The 15451-nt window shown below is 40.0% G+C and overlaps 1 protein-coding gene across 1 annotated transcript in view; it reads left to right on the top strand.

Annotated features, from left to right (window-relative positions):
• The first annotated feature begins 3551 nt into the window (after window positions 1-3551).
• Window positions 3552-15451, top strand: part of fbxo41 (F-box protein 41) — an 80287-nt gene continuing 68387 nt past the window's right edge. Inside the window, exon 1 of the mRNA XM_034687714.1 lies at window positions 3552-3701. The gene's annotated coding sequence lies outside the window, so the exon portion shown is untranslated. The remainder of the gene's footprint in view (window positions 3702-15451) is intronic.

Genomic DNA, 15451 nt, shown 5'->3' on the forward strand with positions numbered 1-15451 from the left:
CACACGTTTGAGTCAAACACATAAAAGTGAATATCCTATTAGTCAGTGCTGTAATTGTGAATCCCCTCCACTTCAAAGATTTTCTTGTTATAAATGTAGAGAGGAGCGGCATGGGTGCCATGCTAATCTCTACAGGAAACCTGTTAGACAGGACATTTTCCTGCCATGGCAGTGACATGATCTGATACTCTCTGTTCATTCATTTCTTTGTTCATTCATTCATCTGTTTTTCAATAGAAGGATGTTAATTTTTTCTCAGCTGCTGAACGCCATTATGGTCTATTATCAGGCATTTTTTTACTCTCAAGGATAGGTAGTTCTGGAGTCTCCTCTTGTCAAAACTGCCTGTGTGTTCTTGGAAATACAGTTGATGGAATCTGTGCCCAGAAATATGTCTACTAGAAAAGGAGAAAAAACGGTCGTGAGAGCCATTTCTCATTTCTGATTCTGAGGACATATTTCTAAAGCAGTAAAATGACTATAGAGAACAGACCCCATTGCTTCTACATTTCCACGAGAAGTGGTTAAATTACCAACACTTTTAGTGGAATAAAACTTTTTTTTAAGGTGAACAAATGACATGCAAGTGACGAATTTATAGTGCACAGTGAACATGCAAAAAATTTAAGGGAGACATCTGTTGTTTCTGTGGTTAAATTTGGACTGAAAGATGCTCTGTGCATCTTCCCTTGGATGCAAAGATCTTACAATCTGTCAATGCCAACCATGCAGACATGTATTAGCAGGGACTCCGCACATGTATGTCCCCATGACGAAGTCGACTGGCAGAACACTACTCTGCTTGCCCACGGCAGTGCGTAAGTGCCTGCGTTGCCTGTAGCTGACAAACATACTGTAGCAGTGTGAAAATGCAAGCTGCCACATGGAGCACTGTGAATAGTATGTACCCATCCTCTCCTGTCCATCACTCTTCATCACTTAGAACAGCACACAGCTCAACCAGCATCCACCAGCACTCCCCTGTTCATGTTGTTATAGTGGCAAACATTGTCCAGTGATGGATAGTTGAGGCTTTGAATTGCCGTGATGTGCAGTCACAGTGACCATTATCCACACACTTGAAGACTGAAGAGTTATTGAACTCTGGCCAGTGATGGAATTTCTGCGTTTGTGCATTTGGAAGCTAAAATTCACATTTGCATACTGTAAATGGCCCTTGATATATCTACAGCATGTGTGCACAATTTCAGCCGTGTTGTCTTTATCGAATACGTTTACAGTGTCATAAACCTTCATACCTCAAGCTTTGTTACAGACTAAAAGGCATAAATCAGTTCTTTTCCACTCCCTGACATTTGTTTTTTTTCCTCCTGTAGATATGCGTAATTGCTCAAGCCATTAAGTAATTGTGCAGGAAGGGCACATGACCGCCACTGAGAACCATGCTTTCTCAGAATGTAGACCTCTGCTGTGAATGGTAGCACATCAAGTCCATTAAGTCCTTGCCAGGAGATTTCAAATGCAAATATGTTAACATTAGGACTGTTACATTGGGGGGGTTTATCTGAGGCAATGTCTCTGTGTGACTAACATATTCCATACGTAAAAACCAGGGAGGAAAACCATGAACAGATGTGATTTCCCTTCCTTATTGTCTCATCCAATTAATCGCTTGATGTAGGATTGCTTCTGGGTAAGTCAATGGCACTATTTATCTGCTCTCCCAAATGAATACTTTGGCTCAGGATTAAATAAAAAATCCTTGAAATTGACAGTGAAGGATTAGGTGGCCCCAAAATTCTGAGGATAAGTGTCACTGCAGAATGATATGTACTTACATGTGTATTACTTGTGAGCACAAGCTTTCTCTTTGCTGATTGGCACACAAAAGTTAGTTTTTTTCCTGCATAATCTGTACTCGTTTTGCATCATATACGTCAAACACTGACCTTTAGCTGATGCATATTATACATGCTGCAAAGTGGAGCATTGCACCTTCCTTATGAGTCAAGCTCATCCACATTGTGCCACCATTTAATATTGAAGTCTACCTTAAGAGGGACAAGTGCAGCCCCAGTGGTCTCTGAAGAGCCTAGCATCCCTTTTATCCATGCTTGAACTCCAAACAGTCCCACCTCTACAACAATAATCCAATAATGACTTTCAGAATGTATGAAAATGAATTTATTTGCTTATATGAAGGATTGGAGGCAGTCTCCGCGGTTCAGGCTTCAGGTATCAGGTCACCTCAAGTACCTATTAATAATCACAGTTCTACTTGAGACGGTCTATATGGCCACACAGTCTCATTTGCCGCTGGATTGATCTATTGTGGGGTAATCACCACATAATTTTATGCGCACCTTTAAAATGTGCACCCGGGCACGTCATGGTCCTTGGGGTGGGCTCAGTAATCAAGGTGCATAATCGCATGGCGGTAATGGCAATCAGGCTTAGCAGATTAATTCCTCGGATCATACATCAGCCCGTCGGTCCTGTATCTGATCATGAAGAAGGGTGTAGGTGGTCTGGAGAGTGCAGGTGATTAAAAAGAAGAGAACCATTGCGGCGAGAAGGAGCTCGTTATGCAAACATTTTAAAGTGCCTAATTCTTTCCATTGTTCTGGTGCCCAAATTTCTTCATTTGTATTTCTGATCAAGCCTTAGAGGATAACTTTTTTTCCCCTGCTCCTTCATAAACTACAGGTCAGCTCTGGTGTCAAGGAGTCCAGTCTACCACGTTTGTCCGGGACACAACATTGCCATAGAAACTACTCCTTAAGCCTCACAGTATAGGCTGCTACTTAAGTGAATGGAAAGCAGTGAACATATCTACAGCAAGCTAAATAACCTCAATGACATTCAGTTACGTAGGGAGATTTACCACATGCCCTTGAAACATTCCAGGTCTGAACCCAGACAATGCTGCAGCAGAGCTATGAGTTTACTTTGACTAACCCCCAGAAACTACACAGCCAATGGAAGTAATCATTTCAGTCCATACAAGCACCTTTATGGCCATGTAATCTTTTCCTTTGTAACCTACTGCTCTGACATTGCAGTGTTTTTGTTGCTTCAGAAGAGAACAGGAACATTGCTATCCTTAACATATCACAACCCTTGTTAACTTAAAGCTGCAATAGTCAATATTTTTTAGAATCCATCACTAAATAAATATTTTTTAATGCGGAAGGGTCACTTATTTTGATGAAACATTGACTTTTTATTAATATGGACGGCATGCCCCCATCTGCTCCCATTACAACAAGTGAAGCCAAAATGCCCCCTCAACGGGCGCTGACATATTGCAACATATTTCAGCGCCAAGGCATGCGCAGAAGTGATCTGGCAAGTGGAGCCATGGGACTGATGTCACACCCCTTCCATCAACCATAACACTTATTCAACGTACAAAATAAAATAAAGATTCCTCAGACCAGTGCAGTCCACAGCAGAACAGGTTCTTACATTATTTTTCGGGGTGTTTCCCAGCAGAACTTTGAACAGAATTTTGTGTTGATGTTAAGTGGACACTCAATGTTATGGAAAGTTCAGTGCCTTCTTGTTACTCATTACCCTTTTTCTTGCAGTGACTTCTCTGCTCTGCTGATTTGGTAAAGACAGCTACAGCAGATAAATCTGAAAACAGAGCTGTCAATCCTGACGTCAGATCCAGGCTTGGGTATAAAGAACCAGCTCCAACTTGGCACTAAATCTCAGAGATTCATGGAACCAATAAGGTACGTGAATTTAAGTTTCGTTTTTGTTAACAGCAACATATATATTTAAAGATTAAACCTCAGTGACGCAGTATGTCAAAAAAAGTTGTGAGCAGAGGATTATGGCGAGCCACAGCTAGTGGTTGAAAGTTTAGCTAAGTTTGACTAAAAAAAGATAATGACAATATGCAACATGTGTGGCGTAGACATTTCATGCATGGGAGAAAGCAAGTCCAATATGATGAGGCATTTACTTTAACAAGGCTTAAACTTGAGGCACCGCATTAGATGCTACGGTTTTTCCCGTGAGCCACAGCTTTATAAATGGCTCATCACACTCAGGTAGAGAACACAGTTGAGTTCATGTTCCCATTTACATTGAGGTAAACCAATCATGTTGACATGATTGGTGATATTTAGAATACATTTTTGTTTGATACGAGATCAGAGACCCCCCCTCCAGCCCTGGTTCCTACGAAAAGAAACTCAGGTTAGCAATGAAGGGCAAGATGAACAAGGAGTAAATGGAAGAAAGTCACTGAGCAGGGACAACATTTGTGGTGAAGGGGTTACACCTGTTTGCTACTGTTGAGTCACCAGCATTTGGGTATGCAACATGCATTATATATGTTGATATTGTGTTAAATTTTGATCCGTTTTTTTTTTTTTCTCTATTTTTTATTGGTATAGTTTTGGTTTGTTATTTCTCTTCTTGCTCTATCCTCATTAGAAAGAAAGAGTAGTGTATGTTTTTATTAATAAAGGAAAATAGAAAAATACTTAAATGCAGTCCAGTTGACAGTTCACTTTTGAGAGCCTAAATTTCCCGACAATAAAGGCAGGCACATTTTTATTCTTTAAATATTTGTTATTTTGGGGCATCATTGGCCTAGCATATTAAGTGTACGCCCCATGTGGAGAGGCTATAGTCCTTGCTACATTGGTCGTTGGTTTGACTCCCAGCCAAGGCCATTTGCTGCATGTCTTCCCCTACTCTCTACTCCCCACAATTTCCTTTCTCTCTTCAGCTGCCCTATCAATATGATAAAACTGCCCCAAAGCATAACTTTTAATACAATACATAATTAAAATGTAGACCTTTTTGTTATTTTTTTGATAATCAAGAATAATGGAACCACAATCAAGAATCAGTAAGAATTGGAATGGCTAAGTGGAATCGGAATTGGAATTAGGATAGATCAAATTAAAAGGTACCCAACCCATGTCACAGGCACTTTTTTTAGCACCAAAAAGCATGCTAAAATTAAAGAATGCTTACACAGAAATCATCATAAGTGCTTACTTTAATGACAGCAAGCCAAAAGTGGTTTTGACATGTATTGTAATTCTCTACTTTGACCCATGTTACACCTGTTATTTCAATCAGGAGAGACACAATTTGAAGATTAAATGTTATTTATTACAACTTAATGAATAATGAAACTTGACAGAAATCTTTGGTGTAAGGACTCTATGTGGATAATTTTGTGAGCGTAGAATGTGTGAATTTGGCAGCAGAAGAAATCCCCCCCAGAGTCCAGACACTGGTGATGGTGGTTGATGAATTCCAGGACTTGAAGACTTGCAGAGACCAGGTGGAGATGGGGAGGTGGAGGGGTGCGCACCATCAGTGCAAGAAGGACCTAGCTGGAGAGAGACACACATTTAAAAAGACAGCAGAACGTTGATAGGCTGACGATAAGGGCGTGCCACTGAGCTATTGGATGATAGGCGCCGCTGATTAACCAATGACAGCTCCGGAGCATGCAGCTGGAGTGGATGAGCTATTGAACCAGGAAGAGGAGAGTTAAACAACTGCTGTGATTGCCTTTATGGTCTTCCTGTCTGAATTTTCGCTAAAGCTACATTATGGAGAACACAGGCTGTTTTGTCTTCACTTTATTGGACCTATTGACCTATCCCTTAATTTTACAGCCTATATGCGACAAACTTGCACAGAATAACTACCTGGTTAAGCAGCTCCCTTCAGCTCTGTTGAGACTTTAAGCATCTTTCAGAATTTGTTTTGGTTTCACTATCTGCTCTTCAATATTTTTCCAAATGAAGCTCTTAGCACCGTTCACTTCCTGATCAGCACAAAAGCTTGAAAACTGGTGAATATAGTGGCTCATTTAAAGACCAAAAGGATAAATATTCTCCTCAAGAGATGGTAAAGGCCGAATTCAAAGCTGAAAGGAGGGGGTGAATTATGGAGCTAAGTAGATTCTTCAGGGTGCCATTAACACGGCTGCTCTGTAACCACTGCTGTTGTATATTCCATATATACTTTTTAAGATGGGTTAGTGAAGTGGTCAGAAAAACTATTTCACATAAATGAAAGAAACAACTGAAAGCTCTAGAAATGAATGGGAAAATGCCATTACAAGGTCTCTATTAAAACAACTTGCTAATGGCCCTGAATGAACACAGAGTTTATTAGTATTCATGTTGATGATGTGTCTAAAAGTGCCCAGCATAAAACACAACTCACATCACCTTAAAGGAGCAGGAGAAAACAAAAAAAGAAGCAAGCTAACAGTGCTGTATGGAATGGTCAAAACATCACATACACAGTAAATTTACCATAAACATGTAAAAGTCTCGTAGGTTGAAGGAAGCAAAATTTGAGCTGTGTCTGATGTCTTGTATGTAAATTAATCTGTCACAGTAAAAAGACAAGCGGTGTCAGGCAGACATTTCCAGGAAAATCTCAGTAGGACCCAGCAATGAGAGGGACAGTAGAGAAAAAAATTCCCTTATTGTAAATCTCATACAAATCTCACAGGATCACACTTTCTGTCCTCTTCTCATACTGAGTGGAAGTGTCAAGTTTCCACAGCCAACAGCAGGATACCAGATCTGACCTGAGAACAAACAGACCTCAGAGCCCTGATCTGGCTCAGGGTGACATACTGCTCAGAAAGTTGAGCATGCTAAGTAACACTTGTGACAGATTTCTCCAACACTTTCACCCAACAGACTTGGAGTAACTACTGTGACAAAATGAGGGAACTTATATAATCAGGAATAACAGTGCCACAAACACTGATTGTGGTCCAGGACAGTTTGGACGCCTGTGACCACAGCTGTTAACGACAATGGAATGAACTGTTAACCATTAACCCCATCGGCTAAAGGCAGGATACTACAACTTCCTCTAACAGTGACTGATCAGTCAAAACAGTCGTGATCGTCAGTAAGACAGAGGAAGTAAAAACAACTCTGCGCTCATCAATTTGTTATTTGGACAAAGCTAGAAATAATCTTTTCAAAACTAAATACATTGAGGTTTCTGGAGGGCAAAAGTCCAGTTTTTGCTCTAATACGAGCTAATATGGAGAATGGGGTACTGGTGGGTTTTACTCATAGCACTGATCTGATACCAGTACAAATTAGGTCCTTAAAAAAAAAAAAACTCTTGTAAATTATCCTGCATCCTGTAACAATCAGTGTTTTTACATCATTATTTTTATATATTTCAGTCTCACTAGTATCAGAGGGATACGCACTATCAGCCAAAACTCAGGTCTAGGAATTGGAATTTGAACTGGGGGGGAAAATGGTGTCATAACATAATTAGAAATTAGGGATAGAACAATATATAAATGTTAAGATACAATATACCTTAAAAACAAGTCCATGGTGCAGGCATAGACTGTATAAAAATAGACGTAGTATCCGTGGCGTCACCAATCTGTTACTGAAGCGCTGTTTTGAAGCCAATCGTCAGTGGGTGCCATAATGGAAATGCTGAACACAAACAAACTTTGTCAGAGCTTGTGTAAGGTAAAGAAGCGGGCCTTTAGCCTTTTTGCTAACAGCTACAGGGTGCACAACTGTCAATCAACGTCAACTATGTCTGTATTTGGGCAAAACTTGCAAGTTATGAAAAAATTATCTTTCATACAGTGTGTGCCGATAGAGAAATGAGCTATTCAGACCTAAACCGTTTTTTGAACCAGGCTGTAAACTATGGGGCACCGTTTGTAAGGTTGTGCACACTGAAAATAACAGCAACAATTCTCCAGATTTAGCTCCAACAGTCACAAAAACGTAGAATGAATTTTTAGAAGTCACTTCGTTATCACATTTAGGGCAATATTTGTGATAGTCTTCACATTTCATTTTGTTGTGAAATATAGATTAAGTTAAAATCGCTATTAAATCCATATGCTAAATAGAAATGTTAAATAGAAATGTTAAATAGAAATGTCAAATCTAAATCTAATTATTAAATGTTGAATATAATAGTAAACATGTTTATTGTTGCTGCAGAGATTGTCTTTTTTAGTGGGTGGATGTGGTTTCTGGTGTTTCTACAGCCAGTGGAATGCAGCTGTTAGCACTTCCGTAAGGGGTTCATATTTTAAAACTGAAGGTTGCCACTTGGGTGCAACATTCAATTTAGATTTTAACAAAAAAAAAGAGGACAAATTAAGCCTATTGTTAAGCTCTAAGTTTGATTTTAAGTATGATTTGCCAAGTGGCTTCTAAATTACTTATGTTCCCTGACGTGCAGATCATCGCAGTCTGGCAGTGTCTCCGTATTGTTTTTCATTCGTCAATCACCTTTTCTCCTTTCTCATTTCTTGACTCAGGGAAACAAAAATTCTTCCACACATCAAATTTAAAAGTTGCTGGAGCATCCACAATTTTGAAATCATCTCTCTGATGCCACTTGCCAGTGTCCAGATTTGAGGCAGCAAGCAGAGTGCAAACATTTTGACAGGCACACATGGGATGATGGTCTTTGTAGTTCCCACTTCCCTCCACCTTGCCCCTCTGTGGCTGCAACAGAACTACACTTGTTGCTCGGCGGACCGTCATTTCATGTTGTCACAGGTCCATGAAAGTATTGAGACACTTTGGTTTTCGCGACATAGTGAAATTGACAATACCGTTGCATCCCCTCTAGAAATAAGTTCCAGGTGCATACACAATGTATCATGAACTCTGTGAGCTGGAAGCTGGATCCTGGATTGACAGTAATGACTCTGAAGAAAGTTTGTGCCTGTGTAAAAAAAAAATGTCTATCATGCTATTACTCATTGCAAACACCGAAACCAGCTGTCACATTAGCATGCAGAAATCCTGCAAATAAAAGCCATATGATAAATTTATAAAACACCACCATCTACACACGACTGTTAACCCTTCTTTTCTTCAAAATAAATTATGAGAGAATGACCATGTGTCCAGTAGAGCTATGAGTGATTACTTTAGTGCTTTGACATTTGCTACAGCAGTAATGAGGCGAGTCTGTGACAGCTGTGTCACTAGCAGCAGCCTATATCTTCAGCTGAATGCTGGGAAGGAGGCTCAGTGTGGCCAAACACTGGCACTCTCTCTAGATAATGATGGCTCACCCATAGAGAGGCAAAGAGAATGTGTCGAAGTCTGAAGAAAAGTGTGCGCATGTGTGTTTCGCTCAGAGAAAGAAGTGAGTGAAGGAGGAAGTGTATTAGGACGTGTGTGTTTGTGTGAATATGTGTGTGTTTGTGAGTGTGTGTATGTGCATGTCTGTCATTGCCAAGATGGAATCAGAGCCTGGGAGAGGAGGCAGAGCTGGGACATAAAGACTAGTAGTATAAAAACGAGTGGGCTGAACATGCTCAACTCATACAGTGCAACCCTCGCCGTCAAGCAGGGCGACGATTTGCATGTGCACACCAGCAGCCTTGAAATGCCAACTACAGTATGTATTCTGCATCTAAATTAACCAGGCAAATCAAGCATGGCTCTTTGAAGCTCCATGAAATGTATGCAAAATGTAGCTACTTCAGCATTAGCAGCCCGCTCTTTCTCCCTCTCCCTCTTACTGACTGCTCGCAACAGTTGTTTTAATGTGCGCTAAAATTCTGATAGTTGTGAATTGGAGCCATTAGTGAAGAATAACAGAGAACACAGAGCCCCATTATTTTCTGGACAGGAACAGAAGTGACCTGAATCACACAGAGAGAATCAGACAGTGGCTGTTTGTAAGGTTTTAAGATCATAAGTGTGTTTCTGCTCGGTTTTGAGACTAGGAGAGCTGTTTCATTCTACTCTTTGTTTTTTTGCTTTTGTGTTATTTTTCATTCCACTCTGTGCTGTTGTGTTATATTCTATACTCTCCTACTTGTAACATTGGTTTTAATCTCTCCTGTTCCCTTACACCATACTACGCTACACTGTACTCCCATTGACATTATGGTTATGATCCTTCTCTATTTGAATGTTCTGCGCTGTTGAATTTTATTGTATTCTACTGTCTTCCTTTGTCCTGTTGTATTATGTTTTTTATGTTCTATTGTATTATATTTCTTTCAGAGTTTTAATAATTTTCGATTATTTTCTGATCTATTCTGTTGTATCACATCCAATCTTGCCTACTCTCTTCTGCTCAGTGTGATTCTACTCTATTGAGTTCTGGTCGAATTTAACTTAATTTAATTTTGTAACTCGGCAGTGTTAAATGTTTGATTCTCATTGGCCAAAAACCCATAACAGTAATTATTTCTCAATAGCCAAAGCAACATCAGAGGCAACCTGACCACACACTTTATATCAGATCAATGTGTGGAAAGGAGTCCAGCACATTTCACCTCTGCCTGTTGACACTGTGGTCAAAACGAATAGTTAGCCAGCACAGACATGAGAGCACCCTGAGGAACTACTGGGCTCCATTTGCCCATAAGTGGTAGTAATAGAAACAAGGTTAAAAGTGGAGACATTTGCCTCATTAATGCTCAAGAGGGTGTGAACGGCAAAGTTCTGAGTAAAAGGAGTGCTGAGTGAGGACAGAAATGTCAACATAAATTGACCTGTTCACCTTGGCTAACATTACCTTCAGTGGAAATGTTAAATGTTAAATCTAATGTCAATTATAGCACATAAGTAGGCTATAATGTTGTATCTTGACAGTGAATTAAAATGTTCAGTTTAATGTTAATTCAAACCGCAAGAAGGCCGATAAGAATCTGTTGGGATAGAAGTGTTACCAACTATGGCACCGGAGCGCCTACTTTTTTAACTGGACAAATAAATTATTTTTAAACCAATAAAAAGTATTTGAATCAAAATGCTGTGTCAACCTGCATACTGTATATCTTTAGTAAGCAGTCAGCTAATAAGTGGGATGATGCATAGTGAACAGGTGGTTATGCAAATTAGAATCCCTTCAGGGTGAGCAGGAACCTGACGCAGAGGGTTCCTTTACTGTGTTCTCTTCTATTCTTCTTCTGTAAGCCCTATTCTGTTCTATTCCATTCTATTCTATTCTATTCTATTCTATTCTATTCTATTCTATTCTATTCCGTCATGTCGTTTCGTTCTCTCTTCTGTTCTGTTGTACACGTTCTAGACAACTAAATGTTGCACAGGTATAAATTTTACTTCAGGTGTAGGCACAGCCCTGCTTGCAACAGGAGTCAAGCATCCGAGAAAATCAACTCAATATTTAACCACTATTTTTTTTCACTGTTCTCCAGCAGGTCAATTTAATGCTGCTTCTTTTTCTCCTATTGCTGCCACTGCAACTACATTCTTTCACACCAAGGGAAAACCTTCAATTGTTTTGGCAGCTCTAGTGCCTTTGCAGATTTTGATTTTACTACAGTCTTGACTGACATATCCAGCTGCAGAGTTTAAACATTTTCCCCTCCGCATTTGTAATACTAATGTAATGTTTTAAATCAAAATAATATTGCTCTGACAAGGTCATCAAACTGCATAATGTGTAGTATGTCTCTTGATACTTTTGAGTACATTACAAAGACAGTCCATGTATTTGAAAGCATGACCTTTACTTCTTGAATACATTTAAACTTTGCTTGACTAACTTCAGTGAAGTAAAGGATCCATCCGATAACTTCTCCCATCACTGCCTGCTTGTACTTTCTTCTCAACCCTCCCTCTGGAGTGGTTAGCATCATAGCAAAAGCTGTAGCGTCACAGAATCCCCTCCCCTCTTTATCCCTTAATGTCCCCCTTCACTGGTCCACAATGGCCTCTCTGCCCCCCATTGGCTTTTGGCTGCTGATGGACTGTCACTCTCACAGAGGGGAGAGCACAGAGAATAACGTCTCTCCCTGTCCGAGTGTATAGGAGCCCTGCTGGGGTCACACAGGGGCGTATTGAGTACAGTATGTAGGTTTCCCAAGCTAAGAAGCTGCAGTTGTATATCACACAGAAGCCGTCTCTGATCTTAAACCTGTCGAGTGTTGGAAATCCAAAGAGACAGGTTTTGTCCCTCTCCTGTGAATCTTGGTGCTTTAAATGGGGGCTTTCATATGTATGAGTCAGATCAGCAGTACACATTTAAAAATCAAATCTCTCACTGCAGGCCCCACAGTCTCTTGTCTCGTGTTGTAAGCAATCACCATGTGAATTAACAATGTGATTTAGGTTGTAGTTTATCTAATTGCTTGTGTGGAATTTGAGAGGATGTAACAGGCAGTTATACGTTAAAATAAAGAAACAGAGAGTCTTTAAATAACCCTTTTTTAGAGCAGAATACCAAAGAAGGATACCACAGAAATGCAAAAATCCTCATGTACACCATATAATTATCATTCACTCTCTTCCACTTCAGGCATTACAGCATTATTTTATTTTAATTGTATATATTGCATTATTTCCCAAGTGGCAAGTCAATATTTTTACTCATTAATGCACGTTTTTTTTAATTGCTTATAAACATATTCCTTAATTCTAATCATTTCAATATCATATTAAGACTACACATTTAACTCCATGCTTTAAGTTAACGCCCTATTCAGGATTATGATCTGTCCATTGCAGTTTTTCATGCAGTAAACTTTTGCAACACCCTGAAAATTCCTGTACTAACTATTAAGCTTTTTTCTTATACTTTCTTATCCTTTCTGCTTTTCAAAGCTACTGTGAGAAATGTTGGTTTGTGTTGATTTTGGCGCCCCCTGTGGACAAAGTTGTATCTCTCTGTTAAAAATCTCATCCGGCTGATCCACTGAGAATCCTTGCAATGGAATCTAAAGATTATTTGGCAGCATACTTTAAGTCACTTTGGCTAACAAGTGTTACAAGCATCAGAAATTACTACACAGAAATGATTGGTCTCTGATTATTCCGCATCAGTAATTTCATAACCTGCTAAAAACGCCTCCCAGGAACTTGTATTTTAGGCACTAGAGAACATTTTCAGTTTGTTTCCTCTACTTTATTCTATATCTGTGTTCATTGATATGCACCAAAATCATCGGCACAATTTCCTTCCATGTGTGACCCCACTTGACAATAAACCCTGATTCTGATTCAGGCACATGTACAAAGAAAAGTGCTACATTCAGCTTATAAAAGGAAGCATGAATGCATCCTCTCATTTAATTTGCTCCTTAATACTTTCCCTGTATCAAAGACAAACAGAGGTAATAACACCTCACTCAGCTTTGAAAAATTAGCAGCCTAAACGCTTAGTGAGGACACATAAGAGGAGGAAAAAAAGGAGTCTGCTGTGTTGTTGTTAGTCATCTGTGATCCTGTCACTCAATGCTGTGGCGGCATAGGGTCTGCTTCCTGTTAACAAGATATGTTTACAGCATCAGCATTGGGCTCCCACCGTCTGTGTGTCTGTGCATTTACACTGCATGTCACTCCTCAGGATTGATGCATCCTTGTGTCCGTTACTTATTAACTGATCAGGAACTGCCATCTTTGGGGAGACAGATAGTGTCATGGCCCCCCCTGCTTGTCCACAGTGTCCTAGGAGGCTGAGGCAGGCCTTCCTTTGTCATGGAGCCAAAATGGCGCCCGGTGGCAGGATGCTGGGTCTAACCATTAACTAGATTCTTGGCACTTGCTGCTTGCCTCTAAAGGTGACAAATCACAAAGTCCCCCAGAACCTGAACTGGAGAAATATTAACCCTCTCTCAGCTGGGGCTCTTCCTCTAGCGTCCTGCAGATAAATGAAGAGATGCTGATCCTTCCATCACCATCAGCTCGTCCTTCCTCCTACTCATCCTCTCTCTGTGTTTGTGTCTCTGCTGGCACCACTGACAGTGGCGTCTTGTGAAGGAGGCAGAGATTGATATGATGAGAGGTAGACATGCTGCTTCCTGCCTCTGGACAAGAGAACAAGATAATTTATGGACTCATCACTTTGTAGGTTGTTAAACAGGGTTTTTTTTTCTGAAGAGAATAACCCTCAAAGAAATTATCATTATGAACGAATGGAGAAGTATGATTGAAGTTGAACAATCACTTAAACAGTCGCAGCGCCGGTACAATCAAGGACTCTAATTTATGTAGCAGATTCTCTTCAATTGTGATCTCCTACTGCACCTGAATGTTTCACAGCCATTTTTAATGTGACCACGTTTCTGTTCTTATGGCCCATTCACTCTGCCCTCCAATGCTGTAGGTCTCCCTGTGTTTAACACCTCTGAATTTTGTCTCCATGAGATGTTAAAAGGGTGACAGGTTTAGCTGTTGCCTCCATCATTAAATCCTGTACCCCCTTCATAAAGTCAGCTAGACCTCCGCGGTGTCTCAGTCCTGCGCTGTAATGGCTGCTCGTGGTCCAAATGGACTGAAGAGCTTTCATGTGTCCTGAACAGTCTACTCCTCTCATTACGGCTCGTAGTGGTCTCACATCAAACAGCCTCATTATTTTTTTATCCAAAGAGGAAGCGCAAGTGTGTGATGAGTTTGGAGCTACAAAGTGAAAAAGTGACGACCAAGTTCAAATAAAATCTGCACTTTGCGGTTCTGCTATGCAAGCAAAATGCAACAGAGATTAAAGGGTTTCTTCAGACTGGTGACATGGGGCTTCAAGTCAATGATTTTACCCCTATTTATGTATAATTTGTTGCAAATCATATGAAATCACAAATGCTTTAACTCCAAAGCAAGCTTGAATCTGCTGCTTGCAGGCTGAGCCCTCATTGTGTCAAAGCTAAAAAGAATAAGATTAACATCAGCACCTCCAATCACAAATGACTTTTCACAATCTGGTCATTGAAACACCCCAGATATGTTTTGATATCACAGAAACCATCATATTAGCTCTCAGCTGAGATGTGCCTATTTATAGTTTTGAAGCATTTTCACATCATTTGCATAAAAAGCCACCATTAGCAGCCTAATTTAATATTAGCTGACAACAGTTTGACAAGGCAGGATCAAAGGTTAAGCTAACACACAATGGCTGTTAACTCTATTAACATGGAAATGAATGCAACAACTCAACAGCCTGTTGTCATACCTACAGTGAACAGTCTAAATAAGTTGCAGGGAAAAAAAAAATCACAAGGGCCGTACTTGATAAGACATACTCGTGTTACTATGGCAACATCCATGGCTCAAGCTAAGAATGCAGAGATGTGGGTAATCAGTGTCATTACATGTGCTTTTTGCTATAAGACCTGTGTTTTACTACATCGGGACATTAATGTGGTTGTAGTCAGCGGGATCAGCTTTCATTCAGAAATCAGTGCTACTATAGAAATACATACGCTTAGTTTACTGCTGCACAAAGGCTCCTGTCCATCACCATCTCTGTATTTTAAATATACAGCACACTGATGCATGCACAGATAGACAGCTGGACATCTCATTGACACTGTAATGCTTGCACAAATGAGGAATCACATCCTTTTATGTATTTTGGTTGAAATCTTGAAGATTTATTATTAGTTACAATCAATGCATACTTTATTAAACAGAGATTTAATAGAACAAGTCTGTAAGTGTAACTATGCATTTTCTGGCTGCTTCAGTAGGACCACAGTGCAAACAAACTCCACTCTTTATTT

Source organism: Notolabrus celidotus, chromosome 7 (genome assembly GCF_009762535.1).
Source record: "Notolabrus celidotus isolate fNotCel1 chromosome 7, fNotCel1.pri, whole genome shotgun sequence".
NCBI lineage: Eukaryota > Metazoa > Chordata > Actinopteri > Labriformes > Labridae > Notolabrus > Notolabrus celidotus.